This window comes from Dendrobates tinctorius, unplaced genomic scaffold, assembly GCF_039654945.1.
Source record: "Dendrobates tinctorius isolate UK_male_01 unplaced genomic scaffold, ASM3965494v1 ptg000086l, whole genome shotgun sequence".
NCBI classification, from domain to species: domain Eukaryota; kingdom Metazoa; phylum Chordata; class Amphibia; order Anura; family Dendrobatidae; genus Dendrobates; species Dendrobates tinctorius.
In genome coordinates, this window is record NW_027361754.1 from 51,166,194 (window position 1) to 51,192,733 (window position 26,540).

General features: G+C 43.5%; 1 protein-coding gene across 2 annotated transcripts in view; it reads left to right on the plus strand.

Moving 5' to 3' along the window:
- The window catches only part of MORN1 (MORN repeat containing 1), a 528,161-nt gene that overhangs the window by 64,157 nt on the left and 437,464 nt on the right, over positions 1-26,540 (plus strand). The gene's annotated exons all lie outside the window — the stretch shown is intronic.

Here is a 26,540-nt window from a genome sequence, read left to right on the forward strand (position 1 = left end):
GCTTTTAGCAATTACGGTATCTTCCATTTGTTTTCCTGTTCCTCGTGTTTTTTCAGATGTCACCTTACTCCCATTACACACCCCCTCTACTCTCCTTACACTTACCTGAAAGTACTTTTGGATGCTGGTGCCCCTTCTGATGACTGAGCATCCCAACATCTTAATGACCTCACAAGAAGCCTCTTCCACCTCTGGGAGATTTTCTAGCTCTTGCTAGAGTTCAGAATATCTCTTTTTTTTTTTCTGGAAGCCTCCTGGATTTTCTAGCCGAGTTGGCAAATGTATGGCAAAATAGGCACTATGGGGGAAAAAAAACAAACTTAGGTCCTGGACCATCAAAACCTAAAAAGCTTCTACTATAAGCAATCTGTATCCCACCTACATAGGCTAGATCTTAAACGTCTGATGGCTGGGGATATGATTGGTGTGACCTCCACCAGTTGGCCTCTGTGGAGCCTTAGTGAGCATGTGCGACCACCATTCCTGTAGGCAGTTGATGGAGCAGTGGTCGCACATGCTCACTATCGCTCCATTCACATAGAGGACTTTCGGACCCCTGTTCTGAAGATCAGTAGGATTCAGACAACAAATAAGTGATCTGTTATATTTTTGGACGACCCTTCTAATATTGGAACTTCCCAACACTCTTATTACATCTCTTGGATAGAAGGGTAGCATGGTCGTCTGGCTGCGGCTTAACTATGGCCAACCGCCATTGTTCCCAGTGAGTAGTAATGCCATTTTCATGTCAGTATCCTGTATACCGTATATTCCTGGTGGCTCCTAGCTAATCCTGGCGCCCCCCTTCCTGTCCATTTAAGTGTCTCTCTCCCTAATCCAGGTTTATGCTAATTGTATCCTTGCTCCTTATGAATAAAACATCCATTATTTCCGAAACTGGTAATCTATCACCAAACTATGTTAATGTGTAATGTAGTAATATTGATTGTAATTATCCTCCATTATAACTCAATTAGCAGAGCTGCGCCGCCGCTGTTGATAGACACAACGGTGTTTTGTGAATCCATGATTTCCCAGGCAGGCGTGAATGGAGATCATTGGTTTTTCTTTGTCTGGTTGGAGTCTCGTCAAGGAGAAGAAACGTATTTAGTGGACTGCAATGTCTGCAGAATACTCAGAGATGATGATAAAGGGCTGCTTCCTTCTCAGTCAATGAGCCAGACCCGGACATGAAATATTCTTTGGTCCTACGGGACATATAGTACACGCAGCAGTAAAATATTCTAAATGATTGGCAAAGATGATGATTGTAGAAATGAAATATTACCATGACATCGCTAATATTCTTTTTATACATAATTGTGCCACAAGTCTAAATAACATATAGATAATAGGCACATTGTGGCTGCACTTATTGGCCGAATCCGCCACCTTGTTTGTACACACTGAGCCTAAAGTTTGCATTGGGAAAAGTCAGCAGCCTTCACTTTAATGTCACCATAGGTCTCCGTAAACTCAACAGAGACTAAAAATGTCTGCAGACCATGCATGTTTGGTGTGACCCCATGGTGGACTGATGCCAAGTGATTAGAGTTGGGCGGACCCCTGGATATTCGGGTTCGGTAGGCTCTGCCGAACAGTTATAAAAAAAAAAGTTTGGGTATCCGATCAGTACTTAAACCTGGACCCCAGTCACTTGGATGGGGGTCCCGAACATCCAGTGTTTGCCATGCTGTCATGTGCATGACAGCGCGGCAAACATTGCCCCTGATCAGCGGTAAAATCATTACCTTCAGTCAGACAGCTGCAGTTCCCATGCTGTCAAATGACAGCGTGAGCCCACTTCTGCGTGCGATCGGAAGTAAAAAGTTTACCTCCAGTTACCTCCAGTCACTGGCATCGGCTGATGGGACTACTCCCATCAACCTACGCCTACTGCTGCTAATAACAGAGAAAGCAGGCATGGCTGATGAGAGTATTAATCAGCTGGCACCTGTTCTTCAAATAAATAATTTAAAAAAAACCAGCATGGCTTCTTCTGTATGTTTGATAACCAGCCAGGCAAAACTGACAGCTGTAGGCAGCAACACTCACCTATCAGTGTCAGTATGACTGGTTATCAAGAATAAATGGGTCCCCATGCCGTATTTTTTAATTGTGTTAATAAAAATTAACGGCGTGGGGCCTCCCCCATTTTTGACAACCAGCCAAGCTAAAACAGAGGCTGCTATTAGGTAGGTAAGGGGCCATGGACATTGGTCCCCCTAGCCTAAAAATAACAGCCCGCAGCCGCCCAGAAAAGGCAGATCTATTAGATGTGCCAATTCTGGCACTTTGCCTGGCTCTTCCCACTTGCCCTGTCGCGGTGGTAAGTGGGGTTCATTTTTGGGAGTTGATGTCACCTTTGTATTGTCTGGTGATATCAAGCCCACGGCTTAGTGATGGAGAAGTATCTATAAGATGCCTATCCATTACTAGTCCTATAGTTATAGCGTAAATAAAGATACAGCAAGTATAAAGTATTTTATTTGAAATAAAAAAATCACAGTTTTACCTTTTTATTTAAAAATAACAAGCACAGCTACACTCACCTAACGCCTATTCCATTGAAGCCATCGTCTCCTTGTTAAAAACATAAAATAATAAACAAAAATGCTCACCTAACACCCTATTCCACTGAAGCTAACGTTTCCTGTAAAAATACAAAAATAAATCCATGCTGTAATTCATGTCTGGGGATAAACGGTTTTCAATCTGGATGGTGCCAAGATGCAACCTTCCAAGCTGAGAACCAGTGAGGAATGAGCAGCTGAGGAAATCGCTGAGGAATGAGCTCAGCCTCAGTGACTAGTGGTGGCGTCATCAAGGTTACCGCTGGTCACTGAGGCTGTATTCCCAGCCGGGCCCCTGATCTGCGGAGACCTCGGTGAGATCACAGCTCACACAGTGAGAAAAAGTCTCACAGTGCAGCGGTGAGTTCACCGGGAGAAATTTTTTCATTTCTCCTGGTGAACCCTGAGCTGCACCGTGAGAATACTAGCCACTAGCTGTCTGCTTTAGCTTGGCTGGTTGTCAAAAATGGGGGGCATCCCACGCCGCTTTTTAAAATTATTTACTTAAATAAAGAAAAAACAGCTTGGGGACCCCTCTATTTTTGATAACCTGCCTTGCTGACACCCGAGGGTTGCAGCCGCTGCTGTCAGTTTTGCCTGGCTGGTTATGAAAATACAGGGGAATTCATGCTGTTTTTTTTATTATTATTTATTTAGAGTGCAGATGCCAGCTGATGAATACTCCCATCTCGTTGTTATTAGCGGCAGCAGGCATAGGCTGATGGGAGCAGTAGTCCCATCAGCCGACACCAGTGACTGGATGTAAACTTTTTACCTCCGGTTGGAGCTGTGGCCTCACACTGTCATTTGACAGCATGGGAACCACAGCTGTATGACCGGCATTAATGTTTTTACCGCCGATAAGAGTCGGTGTTTGAAACGCTGTCATGCACCTGAGAGCACGAGAAACACCTGGTATTTGAGGTGCCAAACCTGAACAGTAACACGGACCTCCTGATAAAGTCCATTTTCGGGGTCCATGCCCGAACAGTAGGTGTTCAGTACGGACCCCGAACTGTACTGTTCGGGTTTGCCCATCTCTACTAGTCATCCATCCAGACTGGTGCTTGTATGCCTCCTGATTGTATACTCCCAAAAGATATTCTGCCTGGATCTGCTTTTCTGTGCTGTCCTCCAAATGTTGATTTGGAGATGGCCATCTTGGCCGGCTTTCCTATACTTAGGAACTCTCAGTCGGCCGAGTGCTCCTGTGCGATCTATGAAAGAGCCACTGACAGACACATCTATTGGCGGCTTATCTACTGGCGAGCAAAGCAAATGACAATCCAAAATCAGACATGCCTCTCCCAACAATCAGTTGGACGGTGTCTCCATACACGTTAGATTACCAGATGAATTCTTCAACATCGGCAACATTAGTGTAACGTGTAAGGGGAACCTATGGCCATGTTCACATGAAGCTTTTTAACGTAAAAAAAAAATTCCTCTCCTTCTTTGTGGAGTTTTTTTGTTTTTTGTAACGTTTTTGAAGAGATTTTTAGACCTTTTTTGCAGAATTTTTTCCTGATGTGTATCTTGCAACCTGTTGATTGAACAGTGCCTATGTAGTGTTGATCATTTCCAACATGCACTTTCTTTTCCTCCAACCAGGCATTTTTGAAAACTTTAAACATGTAAAAGAGGCTCGGATGCCTGAACCAATGAACCGCAAAGTTGTTTTACATAGAAATTAATAGAAAGATACTTTTGAGCAATTTTAGGAGTAGAGCCTCTTAAAAAATGGCGGAAAAAGTGCTAACAAAAGGATCAAAAGAAGATTCCTATTAATTTGTATGGAAAAACGACTTGGTGTTCACATGGGTTCATTGTTTTCAGTGTCTTTTAACCATTCCATGCTTTCAAAACACGCCAACCGTTTAAAAAAAAAAGTGACATGTCCATTCTTGTGGCATTTTCCACTAGCCAGACGCTCAATACTTTACTTTAGAATTCGATGGGAAAGCTAAAGAGACATTCAGAAGACGACAAGGGGATGTTTTTGAGTATTTTGTTACTGTCTTTGCTTAAAAAAAACTCTAGCGGTTTCTTCATTGTTTAGTGGATTTAAAAAAAAAAAATGTCCAGAAAACGCCAGTATAGGGAGACTGAAAAAACACTCTAAAAATGCTAGGAAAAAAAAGAAACGTCCAAAAAAAGCACTCAAGAAAAGAGCAAAAATGACAATTAAAGACACTTTGTGTCATTACAAACGCCTCTTGCAGCTCTCATTTCACAGCAGTCAGTGTAAAAAGAAGGGAAGAAGAGGAAAGTTGACAGTGTGGTGGGATGAGAGCTGTAGATGCAGAGGTGTTTGCAGTGACACACAGCACGGCTCTACTCTGTACAGTAGGCGCTGGCAGTGTGATCAGGGCCGTGTGTCATTAAAAAGTTCTCTTTCCACTCTCCTTTCACAGCAGTCTGTGCATAGGGAGGAGGAGAAGAGCAGAGTTGACCGTGCCGTGGAATGTGAGCTACAGATGCAGAGATGTTTGTAATGATACACAACTCTGCTGTACTCTATCCAGTAGTTGACTGCAGTGAGATCAGTTAGGAGAGCAGAGTTGTGTCACTACAAACACCTCTTCATCTTGTAGTGGAGCAGAGTTGGGCTAGTGTGACAGACAGGCAGTGACCACAAGAAAGTTCAAAACAAAGTGTCTTTAAAAGCCCATGCCAGGTTTTCTTAAATCTGCCTTGGGCCAATAGCTTGCCCAAGATCAAACTTACTTTTATTTTTCATTGCAATCACAGCTATATATGTGACTGCAATGCACTCCAGCGGTCATAATACGCTTGAGTGCGCATCCTGGGGGACCCATAGCGACCCTCATATATAACACCTGTCGCTGCCTCACAATCTGCAACTCTCATCCCATGGCACTGTCAACTCTGCTCTTCTCCCCCTGCCTTTACACTGACTGCTGTGAATTGAGAGCTGCAAGAGGCGTTTGTAATGACACACAGCTCTGCTCAACTTTACTGAGTAGGTGTCGGCAGTGAGATCAGTGAGGAGAGCAGGGCTGTGTCATTACATATCTTATAGGAGAAAACCTGTTCTGACCTTCTTTGGAGATATGTTTTTTTCCCCCTATATGACACCTCCTGCTTATAACTATGTAGGGTAAAAGAACAGACCCCCAGAGACAAAACTCTGTTAATGCCCCCTTGGTCTTAGCATAAACTATATTGAAAACTGTGCAAGCCAATATCTCCACAACAGAGATGAGAAACTGAAAAATAAAAACTACGTTTTATTCAGCTCTATAGCGACTAGTCCATGATTATGTCAGTTTAACATGCTGAAACTTGTGAAAGGTCCCCTTTAATTGCATTATCTATTCAATTCTATGTAATGCAGAGCCTTTTTTTGTCCCCACAGGATCCAGGGTTGGCTGTGACTGCGACCTCTGCACCCCTTAAAATTACACCCCTGTTTGTAGACATATAATGATTTGCTTAAATAATGGAACTGGTGGAATAATCTGAGCACTGTACTCCTCTTTCCCATCAGGCCCATGGACAAATAATAGAGCATGACGGGCATGCATGGCCATCACTCAAGTCTCATGGGTCATGTTAGAGCCCAATTCTCGGAATCAGTGCTTGACCTGGCAGGCGGAACCCTAGCCATTCACAAGTTAACACCTATACTTTAGATAGGTGACAGCTTCTACAAATGGTAGTAACCCTTTAATGCTCATCGCCACAACCTGTCTAATAGATGCATTAAATGGTATCAAGTAGGAAGATAGATATAATGCTGAAATACGGGAATGCACAGAATCAATCTGCTGCAGACATGTAATGTCTGTTTCCTGACATTAACCCCCTCTGAAATGATGCAGAACAGGCTCTGCTGTTATTACACGGGGGCTAAATATTGTGTATGTATCTGCTCTCTTGGCTTCCCACTTAACTTCTCCTCTCCCCCAGCTTTCGTTCTTCATTGACATTCTTGGAATGAGCGCTCAGGGTTAGTTTGAGGTTTGATGTCAGTGCTGTCTACTAAGTACATTTTCGGGGTGCAGATCATCAGATATAGGTGAATGGGCTTCATCAGGGGATCACACCCATTTTGTGAGAACCACTCAGTAAACTCACACAGCCTGCCAAGCAAAAATTTCCCTTTAACCCCATATACTCATGAGTGCATCACTCAGTTGTACTCTGTGTCATAAAAAGCTAAGTAGCTTCAGAACGCCTATATAATGGGTTGATATCCCATTAAAGGAACCTGTCGGTAGGACAAACCCTTCTAAGGCTGCTTTCACATATCAGTTTTTTTGGCGTCAGTCACAATCCGTCGGATCGACAGATCCGTCGCAGATTGTGAAAAACTGATGCGACGGATCCTTTTTTTCACCGGATCCGCTAGCCAGATCCATAAAAAAACGGATCTGTCACATCCGTTTTTTCATCTGTTTGTTCCGTTTTTTTGACGGATCCGTTTTTAAAAACGCCCACAGATAGATAGATATATATGGGATAGATATAATACATAGATATATCCATAGATATATCTATGAATATATCCATACATATATCCATAGCTATATCCATAGATATATCCATAGATGGATATACTGTATCTATGGATATATATGGATATATCCATAGATATATCTATCTTTTGATACATCTATGGCTAGATATACAGAAAAAAAGTGAAAAAGCAGCACAAAAAGACAATAATTCGGGTGCAGGCCTTCCAGGTATGTACGAAACCTCAAAAATAGTTCTTCAAAGATGAAAGCAGCACACCATAAAGACTTCAAATAAAGTGCTATGTTGTGAACTCTCTTGATCTGACTTTTGAGTCGGGGCTCTTTCTGGTGGTTGCCGCGGGTAGTGGAGCTGGTCGTATTGACAGAAGTCTATCACCTGAAGACAATGATTGGAAGTCAGGGGTTACTGACTGGGAGGATTTAAGTGAGCAAGCTTCCTTCAGTTGCTGCTGGTGATTTGTTTGTCTTCCTGTGCATTGTGAAGTCTGTTTTTTCCCCACCTTGGACCTGCATCATTCAGATAAGTTATTTGTTTGCTGAAATATTTCGCATTTGATGTAGTTTTTGCCTTTCTCTGGTTTCTGCTTTGCTGTGTGGGTTTAACATTATTCCCTGCTGGGATTTGTGCTGGACCCCGCTCATATGTCACAGCTTATGTCATTCTGTTCAGTATTGCTAATCCCCTGTTATATTAGTATCTTTTGCTTTGCTTCCAGTTCACACCAGAATGCTGATCTAGCGGGGGAGAGGTTGTGTGGCCTCAGTGTTTTGTATATCAGAAGTGTTGGATTTTTTAGGGTTTTTGCATGATTGCAGACAGTATCTTTTCTCTCCTGTCCTATCTAGACAGTTTGGGCCCCATCATTTGCTCACTCTATTTTCTGCCTGCGTTTGTGCCTCATCTTGTCTCACCGACAATATATGTTTGGAGGCTAGCTATTTCTTTGGGGTTCTACTCCGGGGCAGTTTAGCTTTCCCCTTTCTTGCTTTAGACTTAGTTAACTCTTTGGCTATACCGAGGCGTCTAGGGCATCGTAGGCATGTCCTACGGCTAATGCTAGTTGTGTTGTTAGGTTTAGGGGTCTGCAATTCGCTAAGTTGCCAACCTTTCTGGTTTCCTGGTTGCTTAGCTAACTTCCCATAATCCTCCTCGGTGACCGAATCATAACAGTGCTATTTATTAGACCATCTGGCTATTTGCCCATGCAGCGACGTTTCGGTCCAGAAGGTGCAGACCATTCTCAAGCAGTGGCTAGATATAGATAGATAGATAGATAGATAGATAAATAATAACAAGGCCGATGTTTATTAATCAACAATATTTTTTTATTTGCAAAAAAAAAAAAATGGCGTGGGCTCCAGCTCAATTTTCTGCGCCAGAAGGGGAAAGCCGACAGCCGGGGCCAATATTTGTAGCCAGGGAAGGGGGTAATACCCATGGCCCCTTCCCAGACTATGAATATCAGCCTGCAGCTGTCTGCAGAACCTTTACTGGCTATTAATATAGGGGGACCCCCCAAAAAAAATGACATGAGGTCCCTCTATATTTTATAGCCAGAAAGGCTACGCAGACAGCTGCAAGCTAATATTCATAGCCTAGGAAGGGGCCATGGATATTGCCCCCCGGCTACAAATACCAGCCAGCAGCCGCCCCAGAAATGGCGCATCTATAAGATTCGCCAATTCTGGCACTTAGCCCCTCTCTTCCCACTGCCATGTAGCGGTGGCATATGGGGTAATAAGGGGTTAATGTCACCTTGCTATTGTAAGGTGACATTAAACCCGGTTATTAATGGAGAGGCGTCAATAAGACACCTATCCATTAATAATCTTATATTAATAAAGGGTTAAAATAACACACACACATATGAATAAAGTATTTTAATTAAATAAAACACGACACATTTTTTCATAATTTTTATTACACGCCTATTCATTCGAAGCCCTCGATCACCTGCAAAAAAAAATAAAAAAGCAAACTAACCATATACTCCCTGTCCGACGTAATCCCATTAATAACGATTGTCCCATGACGATTTCCCCTATAGAGCTGTCAGATCAGTAGATGTGACCTCTCTATAGGCCTCCTATGACACACTGACCGGAGATAACCCTCCAGCAGTGTGTCATTGGAGATAAGCCTCTAGCTTTATGGCATTACAGCGTGAGAAAATTCTCATGCTGTAGTGCTGCAAAGTGACAGGTGAACTCAGGTGACCTGTTGATGACAGTGATAAAATGCGAAGGATTATCTCCGTCATTGTATCACTGGAGCCCCTGGGGAGCTGTCGCATCAGCTGATGTGACAGCTCTCCAACGGGAGATCGATGTGGGACAATCATATTAATTGGATTACGTCGGACAGGGAGTATAGTGTTTGTTTATTGTTAATTTTTTTTTTCTTCAGGTGACTAAAGGCTTCGGGGATTAGCAGAATATGGTGAGTATGAACTATATATATGTGTGTGTGTTTTTTTTCTTTTTTTCTTACATTCATCACATTAGCCGGATGATGGGACTACTACTGTCCTATCATTGACACATTTAGCCAATCACTCTCAGTGTAGCAGACATAGCCTGATGGGACTTGTACTCCCATCGGATGATGCCTACCTTAACACAAACACACACCCGCAGACCCCCGCACAGACCTGCATACACCCGCATACCCCCGCACAGACCCGCATACCCCTGCACAGATCCCCCATACATAGCCCCGCAGACCCCCGCACAGACCCACAGACCCCCCCACACACTCACACACACATAGCCCGCACACACCATACAAGCACACTGTGTCGGCGCATGCGCAGTAAAAAAAAAAAAACGGAATCCGTTGCTGTATTATTTGTCGGACAGTGATGGATCCGTCGCCCATAGGCTTCCATTCTAGCAAAAACCGGCCAGCGGCGGATCCGTCGCTGTCCTATTTTTCGATGTAGACAAAAAATGTTCCTATGTCCGTTGTCTCCGGCCAATGGACAAAGAATTTCCGACAGATAAAACATGCGGCCATCCGTTGCTAATACAAGTCTGAGAAAAAAACGGATCCAGCGGCATAACTCGCCGGATCCTTTTTTTCCAAAATTCGATGGATTGTGACTGATAGCACAAAAAATGTATATATGAAAGGGGGGGGCCTAAGCCATCTATATCATAGAATCGTAGAGTTGGAAGGGACCTCCTGGGCCATCTGGTCCAACCCCCGCTCAAAGCAGGATTCGCTAAATCATCCCAGACAGATGTCTGTCCAGCCTCTGTTTGAAGACTTCCATTGAAGGAGAACTCACCACTTCTCGTGGCAGCCTGTTCCACTCATAGATCACTCTGTCAAAAATTTTTTTCTAATATCTAATCTGTGTCTCCTCCCATTCAGTTTCATCCCATTGCTTCTAGTCTTTCCTTGTGCAAATGAGAATAAAGATGATCATTCTACAATGTGACAGCCCTTGAGATATTTGTAGACAGCTATTAAGTCTCCTCTCAGTCTTCTCTTTTGCAAGCTAAACATTCCCAAATCATGCAACCTTTCCTCATAAGACAGGGTTTGCAGACCGATCACCATTCTGGTCGCTCTTTTCTGAACTTTCTCCAGTTTGTTGATGTCTTTTTTAAAATGTGGCGCCCAAAACTGGACACAGTATTCCAGATGAGGTCTGACCACAGAGGAGTAGAGGGCAATAATGACTTCACATGATCTAGACTGTATGCTTCTGTTAATACATCCTAGAATTGCATTTGCCTTTTTTGCTGCTGCATCACACTGTTGACTCATATTCAGTCTGTGATCTATTAGTATACCCAAGTCTTTTTCACATGTGCTGTTGCTTAGCCCTATTCCTCCCATTCTGTATATGCTTTTTTTCATTTTTATTGCCCAGATGTAGTACTTTGCATTTTTCCCTGTTAAAAACCATTCTATTAGTTGCTGCCCACTGCTCCAGTTTATTTATATATTTTTGAATCCATTCTCTCTCTTCTCTAGTATTAGCTATCCCTCCTAGCTTTGTGTCATCAGCAAATTTAATCAGTTTACCCTCCATTCCTTCATCTAAATCGTTGATAAAGATGTTGAACAATACAGCGTCCAGGACAGAGCCCTGTGGTACCCCACTTGAGACATTCTTCCAACTGTAACACAAAAAGAAAACACAGAATGACAAATGTGCAAAAATACCCTGCAGTGAAAAATATGACAGTAATCAGCAAGTGCTGGTAAAAAGATGACCACAAATACAGGGTATTTAGTCAATACTTTTTTTGCAAAAAAATGTATACCAAGCCACTCCACCTCGTCAAGGTAACCCTTAATGGAGCAGTCCCTATCTAATGTATTTAAACCTGAACATATGTACAGTGTCTAAATGAACAAGATTCAGACAGGCACTTCCTAGTGTGGGCACGTGGTGTAAGACGGCTCTTTATGTGCATGTCACACAAGAGAGGGGTGGCGTCTCTCAAACCATGCATAAGCAAGGAAAAAAAGGGATTAAAACCACATGTGACATGCACAAATGTGAACAAGTTGGTCGGACAGTGTTCACACCACCCACTGACTGAAACACAAAAAGAAAACACAGAATGACAAATGTGCAAAATTACCCTGCAGTGAAAAATATGACAGTAATCGGCAAGTGCTGGTAAAAAGATGACAACAAATACAGGGTATTTAGTCAATACTTTTTTTGCAAAAAAATGTATACCAAGCCACTCCACCTCGTCAAGGTAACCCTTAATTCTTCCAACTGTGCAGCTATTTGCGACCACTCTTTGGGTCCGATCACTAAGCCAGTTATGAATCCACCTAACAGTTGCCTTGTCCATTCCATACCTAGTAATTTTTTCAATAAGGATTGTGTGAGATACTTTGTCAAATGCTTTGCTGAAGTCAAGATATACTATATCTACAGCATTTCCCTGATCCACCCAATCAATGATTCCGTCATAGAAGGAAATTAAGTTAGTCTGACATGACTTATTAGTTGCAAACCCATGCTGACTCTGTTTAATCACTTCATTCTTATCCAGGTACTTACATACATGTTGTTTAATAATTTGTTCAAAGATCTTTCCTGGTATAGAAGTCAGACTCACCGACCTATAGTTGCCTGTGTCCACCTTCTTCCCCTTTTTGAACATAGGAACAACATTTGCTCTTCTCCAGTCTTCTGGGACTTCTGTTCTCCAAGAATTTTCAAAGATTATGGAGAGGGGTTCAAAAATTTCTTCTGCTATCTCCTTCAGTACTCTGGGATGTAATTCATCTGGACCTGGAGACTTGAATTCATTTAGGTAAGCTAAGTGTTTCCTCGCTATCTTTCTGTGTATAGATATCCTGGATTCTTCTATTCCCTTAATAGGACAGTGAAGAACAGTTGATGTTACATTTCCTTTCTGAGAGAAAACAGATGCAAAATAGGAATTTAAAAGTTCGGCCTTCTCAACATCATGTCTTACCATTTCATCATTTTCATCCTGTAAAAATCCTATAGCATCTTTGACTTTTCTTTTACTTTTGACATATCCCCAAAATCCTTTATTATTGCTTTTGACGTCTCTTGCAAGCCTCAATTCATTGTCAGCTTTAGATAATCTGATTTGTGCCCTGCAGGTTCTGCAGACAGCATTATATTCTCCTTTAGATATGCCTCCCTCTTTCCATTTTACAAACATTTCTTTCTTCCTCTTTAGCATGTGCTTAAGTTCTGTGTTCATCCATCCTGGTTTCCTTAAATGCTTCCTATTTTTCCCTCTTTTCGGAATTGTTAACAATTGTGCTTTGAGAATTTCATTTTTCAAGATTTCCCATCCTTCCTGGACATTTTTGTCCTTGAGGGCATCCAGCCATTGGATCCCTCCAATTCTCTTTCTGAATCCCTTAAAATCTGCCTTTCTGAAATCTAACCTTGATGTCTGGGTCTTCACAGGTCTTCCTTATCAAATTATCCAAAATTGTAAAATAGCATGGTCGCTACCTCCTAGGGTCCCAGCCACTTTTACCTCCTCAACCATTTCCTCCCTGTTTATAAGGATTAGATCCAAGGTAGCAGTTCCCCTGTTTTCTCCCCTACCTTTTGGAAGATAAAGTTGTCAGGAAGAGAGGATAAGAATTTCCTTGACCTGTTAGTTTTGCCTGAGAGAGATTCCCAGCAAATGTCTGGAAAGATGAAATCTCCCATGACAACTATGTCATATTTTTTGGAGAACTTGGCCATTTGATGCATAAAGAGTTCATCCATATCTTAAGCTTGCACAGGCGGCCTGTAGTAAATGCCTACAATGGTGTCCTTTCCATTGTTCTGTCCTTGTATTCTTACCCAAACAGTTTCCACAGAACTCCCGGTCTCTGAAGCTTCAATCTCTGTGCAGATATACGCGTTTCTAACATACAATGCGACACCTCCTCCTCGTTTATCAAGTCTGTTTCTTGCAAATAAGTTGTATCCTTCAAGTCTTGTATTCCACTCATGTGTATTGTCCCACCAAGTTTCAGTGATTCCAATGACATCATATTTCTTTTCCTGTGTTAGTAGTTCCAATTCTCCTTGTTTATTGCCCATGCTTTGTACATTAATATAGAAACATGTTAGTTTGTGATTAGTTTCTCTTCCTCCAATATTTTTATTATTTAGATTTTTTTTCTTTGTTGTTCCCTTCCACTTCTAATGGCAGAGTTCTCAATAGTATTTGTCAGGTGTATGGCTTTTTCTGGCCTTTTGCTTCCCTTCCCACATTGTTTAAAGCTCTCCTGATGAGGGTAACAAGGCGACTTCCAAATACATGTTTTCCAGTCTTCGTAAGGTGCACCCCATCTCTAGCAAGTAGTCCATCGTATAGGTAATTCACTCAGTGATCCAGAAATCCAAATCCTTGCTGAGTGCAACATTGATGTAGCCAGTTGTTCACCTGCAGAATCTTATTCCACCTCCTTGTTCCATGGCCATCCACTGGGAGGATGGAAGAGAAGACCACCTGCGCTCCCAGTTCTTTCACTTTCTTTCCTAAGTTTTCAAAGTCTCTGCAGATGGTTTCCAGGTCGTTTCTTGCTTTGTCATTTGTCCCAACATGTATTAGCAGGAATGGGTAGTCATCTGTAGGTCTGAAGAGTGATGCATGCAGATCATAGGAAGCTGAATAAAATGATACCGGGGTTGTTACCAGTGTGAGACATGTAGATCAGGAGAGCGAACTGTCAGTCATTACATATCTCACACTGGTATAATAAGCTCTGGAGGCAAATTCTCTGGGAGATCTATGCCCGGCGCATAGATCTTAACAGCTCATCTACATATTAAGAAAAACGTGCATTTCTCTGTAATAGGACATCGGATCGCAGATATCAAGGTATCATTTTATTCATCTTCCTATGACCTGCATGCCCATATAGACAGCTAAGAGGTGGATCACACATCCATTTTTAAACGTCCGTCAAAATCCGCCGTTTTGCAAAAAAAAAGGATCCGCCGTTTTTTTACCCAGAGACTTGCATTAGTGGCTAAAGCAGATCCGGCCAAAAAACAGATCCGGTAGCATCCGTTTGTGGCAAAACGGAAACGGATCCGTTTTTTCACACTTTGGCGGACGCCAAAAAATGGATGTGTGAAACAGGCCTAAGGAGGAGGAGGGATGGTGCTACTGACAGATTCCCTTAAAAACACTCTATAATAATAAATGCCCTAAGCAACTTCCGGTTGTAACAACTTCCGTCCAGTTGTAACCGGTGACGTCACCGCACACCTCTTTCCATGTTAACCCTCAACACACACAGTCCTCTCACCTTTCACCATCTCCACTCACTCTTTCACTCCACATACGACCCTTTCTCTCACTCCGTCTCTCATACTCACGCCGTCATCGCCGCTGTTCCACGATCCCCGACATCTTCTTCCGCCGGCGCCATCCTGGATGCAGACGCCCTCCACGCCGGCGACATGTTCTTGCGGCGACGCCATTTTGGATCGGCGAAATCCCGCGATAGTCAAGATGGCGTCGCCGCAAGAACATGTCGCCGGCGAGGACGACGTCGGGATCCAAAATGGCGTCGGCGAAAGCTCGCGAGATTTCGCCGACGCCATTTTGGATCCCGACGCCGTCCACGCCGGCGACATGTTCTTCTGGCGACGCCATCTTGACTGTCACGGGATTTCACGATACTCAAGATGGCGTCGCCGCAAGAACATGTCGCCGGCGTGGACAACGTCTGGATCCAGGATGGCGTCGGGGATCGTGGAGCAGCGGCGATGACGGCGTGAGTATGAGAGACGGAGTGAGAGAAGGGGTCGTATGTGGAGTGAAAGAGTGAGTGGAGAAGGTGAAAGGTGAGAGGAGTGTGTGTGTTGAGGGTTAACATGGCAAGAGGTGTGATGCTATCGCATCCTCTCGATGCGATAGCATCGGGCCATAATCTAGTGGTCTATAAATATGGGAGAGGGAGAGAGAGATGGTCCATATGGACAATCCCATATTATTGGGCCCTCTCTTTAGTCAGTGCTGTCCCCTGCCTATCTGCTGAGGTCATCATCCTGCATTAGTGTCAGATGAGCGCTGCAGACAATCACTGTTTACATTTTCTCTTGGTCAAGGTGGAAGAAACCTGAAATGTGAACGCTGCATCCAGTCAGTGTCTACTGATTGACTGCAGTGCTCCATGTTGGATATTGATCCCAGCAAGCTGAGTGGAATCACAGCGCTATCAATGGAAGAACGTCACCTCTCCAGGGCATGAGTATCATTTTGCTTTTTTATTTTTTTTCACCTCCTTGGGCCCATTAGTAAGGGGTTATCCAGATGGGGACAACCCCTTTAAATGAGCTACAACATCTTGTGAGAATCATGTGGGAATAGTGGATGAGGGCAGGTATATCTCGCCCAGATTCCTTTCCTATGTGGCCTAGTCTGGTCAGTATTGCACCTGCTTGCTAATGAATAATGGGAGGTGGATATAAAAGGATGCAAGGTGGTTGTGTGAGTGTCTCAGCCTGGGAACACAGAGAGCCTGTCTGTGTGAGAGACACACGTGAGTGGAAGCAGTGCCCACTGCAACTGTGGTTTGGCTGGACGGGAGAAGCCCGCCAGTTGGTAGTTAGGTTGTCCATTGTTTGTTTAGTTAGTGCCGGACAGGCAAGGATTTGTTTTATGTTTTATTTCCTTTTGCATTGCTTTCACCATTAATAAACCTGACCCAGGGTCAGTTACACCCGAATCTCAGCTCTGCGCCTGAGTTTCATGCTGAACGCACGTGACCTTTGACCCCAGCAAAGGCGATCCCGGAGTGTTTTATCACAATCTTTATACTCTGCGCACATCCATAGGACTCTACTGGTGTCCCAAGTTTCTTTTCTTGCAGCATTTTCTTCTAGCACCACTAGGTGGCAGTGTAAGATTTCCTTCCAGCCGTTCCCGCTCGCTGTGCTCCCCGCTGGGCTGTAAATGTTTACCACTACAGTTACATTTTCAGTAGAAATGTGCTTAAAGGTGGAACAATTTCTCGCTGGGAACAATATCTAACAACACCGCCAAGCAACAATGCTAAGTACTCGAGCAGATACAAGGCAACGGTAGAGCGTGCACGGACGTCTTTTTTTTTTTTTAATCCATATATAAATGCAAAAATAAGTGTTCAAAAGAAAGAACAGTATTCAGCGGGAATAACAGTGTACGTTTCATGATTAGTGCGTCTTTTATGGCGGCTTGTTGCCTCTACGTACCCTGCAGACACTCCTGTGCCTTTTATTCTTTGTTGAAAAAGAAAGTATATTTATTCTCATCTATGGAGAAGTTTTTGTCGGTCTCGGGATGACGTCCGAGTGCATTGGATAAATTGTGGATGGTGCAAGGGTGAGCAAGAAAGTGGAAAGATTATGGTTTCTGGCTTATTGTATTGATGTCGGTGATTCTCTGTAGGGAAAAATAATGCTGCGCCCGGATGCATGAAATAAGGAAATCTGGGGAAGTGAGGTCCGTTCTGGGTATGGGGAGGCTGCATGAATGAATTGGATATTGATATTTACGTTAATACTATCTGTGTATTAAGAGGTTAAGTCAGTGTTAACCTGCTAATTACTCTGTCTCTTCCTTTGGGATTTCCCGATCGTCCTTGTTGGTTTCCTCCCGTGCCATCCGGTCTTCTCTAGCAGAGTAATAAGACTGGACAGGTCACTGTCTCGGCTAGGATCATCACGCTCCCCATCCGCTGCTGTCATTAGTCCTGGTGTGGTGTTTAGCGTGCAGCCATCCAGCTGTTGTGATATTTAGAAGTCACAGCGTGCTGGGATCTGCGAGACTACAACATCTGTAGGGTTGCAGGTTTCTACAGGGTATTGTAGGACAAGACCCTTTTAAATAAAGATCCACAGGTAAATCCAGCTCTAATAAAAAGTAGGGAAGACTTGTTATTCTGATTTAGGAGGCTAGGCTAATACATCCTTTCCCCTTAGATACTGGTGGACCCAAACAGAAAAGGGCCCCTGTTCAAGAACAATATATGGGCTCATTGTAGCCCAATAGCTCATCATAAAGCAAAGTTCTACCTGTATTAGATATGGTGGTGGTTGTGGCCGCCTTGCCTCTTGGCCACGTGCGGCTGCACAGGTTGCATCAACGATATGTCCGCCCCTGTGTTATGGGCAATTTATAAGCATGTTTTTTCAATGCCACTTTAAAATATCTTCACCTATCCACTTAAGTATTGATGTTCTAGAAGTGCCTATTTGATTTTGCTAGCTGCCGGACAAGTGGCTCACAGCAGGGGCGTATCTATAATAGAACATTTTTGAATGGGGCATTCCCGCTCAACACGCTTTTCCCACCTCATCAATCCTGGGGCTTTCACTGTTGTGGCTGCTGCCCAAACTGACAGCAGGACCTTCCTCCCCCACAAGTTGTCACCAACCACTTTTTCATTGTGCCAGGGACTCACTTTGTCAGAAACCAGTCCTCATCACTAGAACCTCTTCCATTGTGTCTGCTGCCAACTATGACAGAATCCTCCTCCTACGCTGATCAACACTTGTCACACACAGTGTGGGAAGACTAAGTGCAACAAGAGAGGAAGAAAGCCCAAACACTAGGGAAAGGGGGAGAGGAGACCCCTAGGCAGATCTAATGACACCCTGCCTCCTGTACCGTCCATATATTGGTTCCACACCAATCGCCAAGCAGGAACCTAAGCTCTGTATATCCCTACAGCTAAGCCATTAATAGGGAAGGGGTAGGGGGTTAGCACAGGTCAGTCCCCACTGTACACTAAAGAGAAGGGAGCAAAGAAGGGGGAAGAAACTTAGCTTGAGCAGAGCAGACTCAGAGAGGTAATACCAATTGTCCTCTAACAGCACCAGAGAGGAAGTAAGCCGACTAAAGCTCAAAGCCTTCAGTATCACCTGAAACAAACAGAGTCTATAAACACCCAAGTCCAGGTGTGCCAGTTAGAGCCTTTAGAGCCTGAGGGAGGTTGCCCCTGGGTCCAAAAGTCAGAAGGATTAAGAGGGCATCTGCAATGCCAAACGCAGAGACCTTCTGCAGCCAGATGCAGAGTGACTGTAACATCTGACACCCGTGACGACACTAGACCCTTATCCAATGTGCCGGGGGCCCACTTTGTACTTTGTTAGAAAGCAATCTTCATCACCAGACCCTTTTCCATAGTGACTTTTACCCACTTTGACAGAATTCCTCCCCCCAAAGGCTAGTCAGTAATGGGCCATTTTCCATTGTGTTGGCCACCAGAGCAGAACATTTATTTTTTTCCGTGTCCTAGCCCCCCTCCCTCATGCGGCCATTACCCCTATAGCAGATATTATGGTTAAATTTCCACTCCTGGCTCATAGCTATTTCTTCTGATCACCCCATTCATATGCACACTTGGACTAACTGAATATACATGGATTTTTTTTGGGTTGGAATAAGCAGCTGCCAGACATCTCTGGCAGAGGCTTGTCTACTCTGAGAAAAAAAGAAAAATCGAATTGGGCAATTAAACATGGATTCAACAAGTCTAATACTTGTAGGGAGGCCCTCGTATACATAAGATGGCAGGGGATGTCTTGCCCATTTTTATGGGTTCATACCACTTGGCTTTTCTAATGTGTATTGGATTTCTTCCAACTAGTCAGGGTCTGTAAGGCTTCCTCAAATACAGATGTTCTAACTGGTTTGGGATAATGTTTGCTTTGTTTCAGGGCGACTTGCTCCAGTAGAAACCTTCCTCTTCTGCCTTATCGGTCAAACAAAGCTTAAAGGCCCCCATACATATTAGATAAAGTTGGAAATCTCGCAAATTTCAGTGGGATCTGCCACCTTTCTAATGTTTTTGAGGACCTTTCAACTGTACCTTGGTAAACTATGGAAGGGGACATAAGGATCTTGTAGTTGGAATTCAGTTGGCCGATCCTTTTGGTAGGCCCGGAGATAAGTGGAACCATCTGGCAGTGATTCTCATAGAGAATGCATGTCTGAACCCATCGTTACCGTGTACAGGGGAGTCGAGAGCTAGATATAGGTTGAAGGATCATTCAGTCAATGGCTATCCAATAAGTATGGCCAGCTTAATTCTTTCACTAAGCCAATGCGCCTTTCTAACACTCCAGCCAGTGATGGTGGAAAGAAGAACTTGATGAATTCTACCATTGAGTTCCAAGAGTTTACGCGAGTCGCTGCAGACTGATATTATGGCACCAAAGCTAAAGACGCGTGTCTGTTATAGACCCTCCCAATCTAGGATTAACCCTCCACGATGTGATAATAAGTAAAAAAAAAAATGTCCCCAAAGGTGTCTGTATCTTAAACTTTGTCAATATGTCATGATTAGCAGTGATCTGTTCAAATTAATTTGGTCCATGAGACTCATAGCAGGTCTTAGGGTACCGTTACACTTAGGGATGCACCAGCGATCCCGACAATGATATGGATCGCTGGTGCATCGCTATGTGGTCGCTAGTGAGCTGCCACACAGGCAGATCTCACCAGTGACATCGCTGGGGTCGGGGGTCGCTACTTACCTGTCAGACGCGGCGATCCTGCGTCCTCCCGCCCGGCTCCACGCGTCAATTGTCGGCGCCACAGGAAGCCCAGCAGGAAGCACCCGACGAGAAATGATCCAGGACCTTCTTGCGCGACCAGCGATAATCAGTGGGGGAGCCGGTTGGAGGTAAGTATCACATGTAGCGATATCGCTAGCAATATCGCTGCTACGTCACAAAATCTGTGACTTTACAGCGATATTGCTAGCGATATCGCAGTGTGTAACAGGGGCTTTACTCTCATTTCGGATCAGACTCTGCTATTTAAAGTCTGTGAGAATCCGGGAGATAAGGATGAAACTTAGAGGGGGACAGACCTTGTACTGCAGAGCTCCATCCGAGTTTTATTCGTTTTTTTGGGGTCATGCAGACTAGTATATAAATTCGAATGTGTGCCATCTGATTTTAATTCGTACAGCACTCTGACTGGAGGCTTACATAGAAATCATGGGAGCCCATAGCAGAAGTTCTAATTGGGCCCCACCCAAAAAAAAAATATTTGGTGGGGTCACAGAAGAGCATATTTCACAACTTTGCAGCCTTTATAAAGTAATTTAACTCGTACTGAAGCCCTAGATTCCCCTTTCATTGTACCCATAAAGGTTGATGTCAGCAAAAGTGCACCCAGTGTATGATACCGCCACAGTGAATCCCTCCACACGTCAGTATGATAACCCTCCACAGTGAATCCCTCCAAACGTCAGTATGATAACCCTACTGTAACCCACTTCAACTCCCCTGGAAAAGTATAATAACCTGACCCCGGATAGCACAATGCACTCCTCATAGTCCATATAGTGTATTGCACTCACCATAGTCCTCCATACAGTATAATGCACTCCTCATAGTCCTCCATGTAGTACAATGAACCCCAATAGTCCTCCATTCAGTATAGTGCACTCCCCATAGTCCTCCATACAGTATAATGTACTTCTCATAATCCTCCATACAGTATAATGCACCCCAATGTCCTCCATACAGTATAATGCACCCTACAGTCTTCCATACAGTATAAATACGGTATAATGTACCCCATAGTCTTTCATACAGTATAATGCACTGCTTATAGTCCTCCATGTAGTATAATGCACTCCTGATAATCCTGCATACAGTGTAATGCACCCCATAGTCCTTCATACAGTATAATGCACTGCCTATAGTCCTCCATATAGTATAATGCACTCCCTATAGTCCTCCATGTACTATAATGCACTCCCCATAGTCCTCCAATATAATGGTCTCCCCATAGGCCTCCATATAGTACAGTGCACGCTCCATATTCTTCCATATTGTATAACGCACTCCTCATAGACCGTCATACAGTATAATGCACTCCCTATAGTCCATACAATATAATGCACCCCATAGTCCTCCATATAGTATTGCGCACTCCACATAGTTCTTTAAACAGTATTATGGCCACAACAATTTACTCATTGATTTAAAAAAAAATTACAATACTCATTTCTCCTACACGTTCCCCCACTGCTCCAGTCTCTGTAGTGAGTGCTCTGAACCGATCTCACATCTCAGGGTAGCAGGCGCTATGTAGTGATGTTATAGCACACACTGAGCTGAGACAGCAGATGTAGAGGGAGAATGATGGTAGTGGGAGCATCATTGCTTTCAACTGTATCTGCATCCAAGATGCCATCCAATGCCCCCTCTTCTGGCTCACGGACTTAATAGCAGTGGCCTGCCGCCATTGGCAGTATGGCACTGACAGTGACCCATGTTAGCGCTGGGGCTGCTCAGACTAAGGATTTTTTCTTTTCACGTTGAATGTCAATGAGAAAAAAAACTCAGCATGCACGACTGTCATCGAGTCTCGGTTAGGCTCTCACGTTCAAGTCTATAAGTGCTGGAAAAAATTGAAGTGACATTCGATTTTTATGGATAGGTTTCTGTGATAAACCTCAGACCGATTGGTCCTTGCAAAATCGCGATTTTTTTCACGTGAGAACATTACTGACGTCTGAGACCTAACAGTCAATGTATCATAAAGTTTAGACAATGTAGCTGCTTCAGTGAAAAGAAGGAATGAGAAAAAAAACTAATTGGTCTGAATGGTAACAAGCAGGCTAGGGTCACACAACCAGTTTTTCTCTCATCAGAGAAACTTGGTCCGATGATGCTAATCACACACTGATCAGAGTGTGATCCAATATTCTCAAAGTTGATAAAAAAAACCAGTTTCTCCATCTTTTCCATTCTGTCAGTCCATGAAAATCGAACCACACTTGGATGTCATCCGAGTGCAGTGTGATGTTTTCCACGGACCCATAGACATATGTGGCTAAGTGCAATCCGGAGTCATCGCGTGCATGTTGCAATCTTTTTCCTAGGACCAATCAGTCCAAGGCAAAAATTGGACATGTGCACAGCCTCATTGAATAACATGGATACGAGTGCTATATATCAAAACCATGGATAGCTTCCATCTGAGTTATATGGTCATCTGCAGAAGCCCTCACACGGATGGATGAATCTAGCCTAATGCATGCAGCTCCTGAGAGTCACGTATATGGACAGATGGATGCACCTAAAGAAATGCAGCCACAATCTCAGATAAGACTGTTTATTTTTATTTTAAACTAAAATAAGTAAAAATTTAAAATGCAAAATCTAATAATTTTCTGAACAAAACAAAGCAATAGCCATATAAACAAGTATGGGGATAACATGTTTGTTTCCATATAAAAGATTAACACTATGTATAATTATTATATACTGTGTGTGTAACAAGGTGGCACGGGGTGGTAGTGGCGGATGAGTCTACTGCAGCAGAATCAGTCCACACCCCGACCCCTTGCACATAAAATGATAGTTCTGGTCCCAGCCCCAGGTCATAATGGGTTACCTCAGTTCTGCGGTTGTTCTCCGTGATGGGATGGCGTCCTCTGGATGAACCACACTTCACACTGTATAGGGCCCAACAGTGGCAACTTGTATTTTAATAATGCAGATGTAGAAAGAAACAAGAGACATAGAATTCCTACTCTGTTCCTAGTCACAGCCACGGCTGTAGCAGCAGAGTTCAAAGTTCCTAGTAAGCTCTCCGGGGCTAAAAGTTTCTGGTGAGGCACACATTCAGTCCCGGTGCCCGACATTCTTGGCAGCCAATATTCTCCCCAGCCAGGGGGTCGGTTCTGTCCCAGACATGGGACATACATATTCCCCAGATGGGGGTCCCTGCTGTCCCAGACGGGCACACGTCCACGTCCTGCCTCAGGCAGTCCTGCCTGGGCTTTGACCAAGAAGCCTCAGCTTCCTCTTTCCTAGAATTTACCCCTTCTGTCCCTGCATACAAGTTAAGACAGTGCAGAATAAAAGAGACATCACACATTGTACTAACACATATATGAAACATTGAAAACACAGCACATTAATAGGCTAACATACAGGTACACCATTCAGGTACCACATAAAGTGCACTGGACCAGCACTTAGGATAGAGGGGAAGCAATGAGATTCTCTGCCCCCTCCTTACGTGTGTGTGCTCTGACAAAAATATATATATATGATATTGATACTGTTGCGGAGAAGGCAACAGTGATTCCAGTGGTGATAGGAGCACTTGGAGCAGTGACCCCTAAGTTGGAAGAGTGGCTCCAACAGATCCCAGGAGCAACATCTGAGCTCTCTGTACCGAAAAGCGCTATTCTGGGAACAGCTAAGATCCTGCACAGGAACCTCAATCTCCCAGGCCAGGTAGAGGACCCGGGAATGAGAAAGGACAATGAAAACCACCCCCAGTGGGGGTGTGAAGGAAGTGTGTGTGTATGTATGTATATATATATATATATATATATATATATATATTTACAGTCATATGTTAAAGTTTGGGCACCCCTATTAATGTTAACCTTTTTTCTTTATAACAATTTTGGTTTTTGCAACAGCTATTTCAGATTCATATATCTAATAACTGATGGACTCAGTTATATTTCTGGATTCGAATGAGGTTTATTGTACTAACAGAAAATGTGCAATCTGCATTTAAACAAAATTTGACCGGTGCAAAAGTATGGGCACCCTTATCATTTTCTTGATTTGAACACTCCTAACTACTTTTTACTGACTTCCTGAAGCACTAAATTGGTTTTGTAACCTCATTGAGCTTTGAACTTCATAGCCAGGTGTATTAAATCATGAGAAAAGGTATTTAAGGTGGCCACTTGCAAGTAGTTCTCCTATTTGATTCTCCTATGAAGAGTGGCATCATGGGCTCCTAAAAACTACTCTCAAATTATCTGAAAACAAAGATTATTCAACATAGCTTTTCAGGGGAAGGGTACAAAAAGTTGTCTCAGAGATTTGACCTGTCAGTTTCCACTGTGAGGAACATAGTAAGGAAATGGAAGAACACAGGTACAGTTCTTGTTAAGCCCAGAAGTGGCAGGCCAAGAAAAATATCAGAAAGGCAGAGAAGAAGAATGGTGAGAACAGTCAAGGACAATCCACAGACCACATCCAAAGACCTGCAGCATCATCTTGCTGCAGATGGTGTCACTGTGCATCGGTCAACAATACAGCGCACTTTGCACAAGGAGAAGCTGTATGGAGTGATGCAAAAGAAGCCGCTTCTGCAAGCACGCCACAAACAGAGTCGCCTGAGGTATGCAAAAGCACATTTGGACAAGTCAGTTACATTTTGGAAGATGGACCTGTGGACTGATGAAACAAAGATTGAGTTGTTTAGTCATACAAAAAGGCGTTATGCATGGAGGCTAAAAACACAGCATTCCAAGAAAAACACTTGCTACCCACAGTAAAATTTGGTGGAGGTTCCATCATGCTTTGGGGCTGTGTGGCCAATGCCGGCACCGGGAATCTTGTTAAAGTTGAGGGTCGCATGGATTCAACTCAGTATCAGCAGATTCTTGGCAATAATGTGCAAGAATCAGTGACGAAGTTGAAGTTACGCAGGGGATGGATATTTCAGCAAGACAATGATCCAAAACACCGCTCCAAATCTACTCAGGCATTCATGCAGAGGAACAATTACAATGTTCTGGAATGGCCATCCCAGTCCCCAGACCTGAATATCATTGAACATCTGTGGGATGATTTGAAGCGGGCTGTCCATGCTCGGTGACCATCAAACTTAACTGAACTGGAATTGTTTTGTAAACAGGAATGGTCACAAATACCTTCATCCAGGAACTCCTTAATAGCTACAGGAAGCGACTAGAGGCTGTTATTTTTGCAAAAGGAGGATCTACGAAATATTAATGTCACTTTTATGTTGAGGTGCCCATACTTTTGCACCGGTCAAATTTTGTTTAAATACAGATTGCACATTTTCTGTTAGTACAATAATCCTCATTTGAATCCAGAAATATAACTGAGTCCATCAGTTATTAGATATATGAAACTGAAATAGCTGTTGCAAAAACCAAAATTGTTATAAAGAAAAAAGGTTAACTTTAATAGGGGTGCCCAAACTTTCACATATGACTGTATATAATATATATTTATTTATCATATACACAGCTCTGGCAAAAATTGAGAGATTGAGAGACCACTTTCAAATGTTCAGTTTGTCTGATTTTTGTCTTTGTAGGTATACTTTTGAGTAAAATGAAAATTGTTCTTTTAGTCTATAAACTTCTAACAACAAGTCTCCAAATTTCCAAGCAATAAATTTTGTATTTTTTTCTGACAAAGAAAAATGGTCAAAATAAAAAAACACAACAAAACAGTGCTTTCAGACCTCAAATAATGCAAATCACAGCTTTCATGCGTCTTGGCATGCTTGGCACCAGTCTTTCACACTGCTTCTGGCGCAAAAATTTAAGCAGTTCTTCTTTGTTTGATGGCTTGTGACTATCCATCAGCCTCTTGATTACATTCCAGAGGTTTTCAATGAGGTTCAAGTCTGGAGAATGGGCTGCCCATGACAGGGATTTGATGTGGTGGTCTCTTAACTTTTGCCAGAGCTGTATATATTACCGTATATACTCGAATATAAGTCGAGATTTTCAGCTCAAAAAATTGGGCTGAAAGTCCCCCTCTCGACTTATATTCGAGTCATATACAAAGGGGTCGGAGGGGGCGGATGTGTCAGGTCATACTTACCCGTCCTGACGCTGTCTTGAGCCCCCAGCTTCTCCCCGTGCTCTCTCTTCCTGCCTTCAGCGGTCACGTGGTGCCGCTCATTAAAACTCATCAATATGCGCATATTGATGAGTTTTAATGAGCGGCACCACGTGACCGCTGAAGGCAGGAAGAGAGAGCGTGGAGAAGCTGGCGGCTCAAGACAGCGTCAGGACGGGTAAGTACAGCGATACTCACCTGTCCTGCGCCATGGTGCTTGCTGCTGTCTGTCATCGGTCAGTGACTTCAGACAGCAGAGGGCGCGGTGACGTGGTTAATGCGCGCCGTGCCCCCTGCAGTCTGAACGTCACTGACTGATGACGTGCAGATAGCGGTGAGCAGCCATG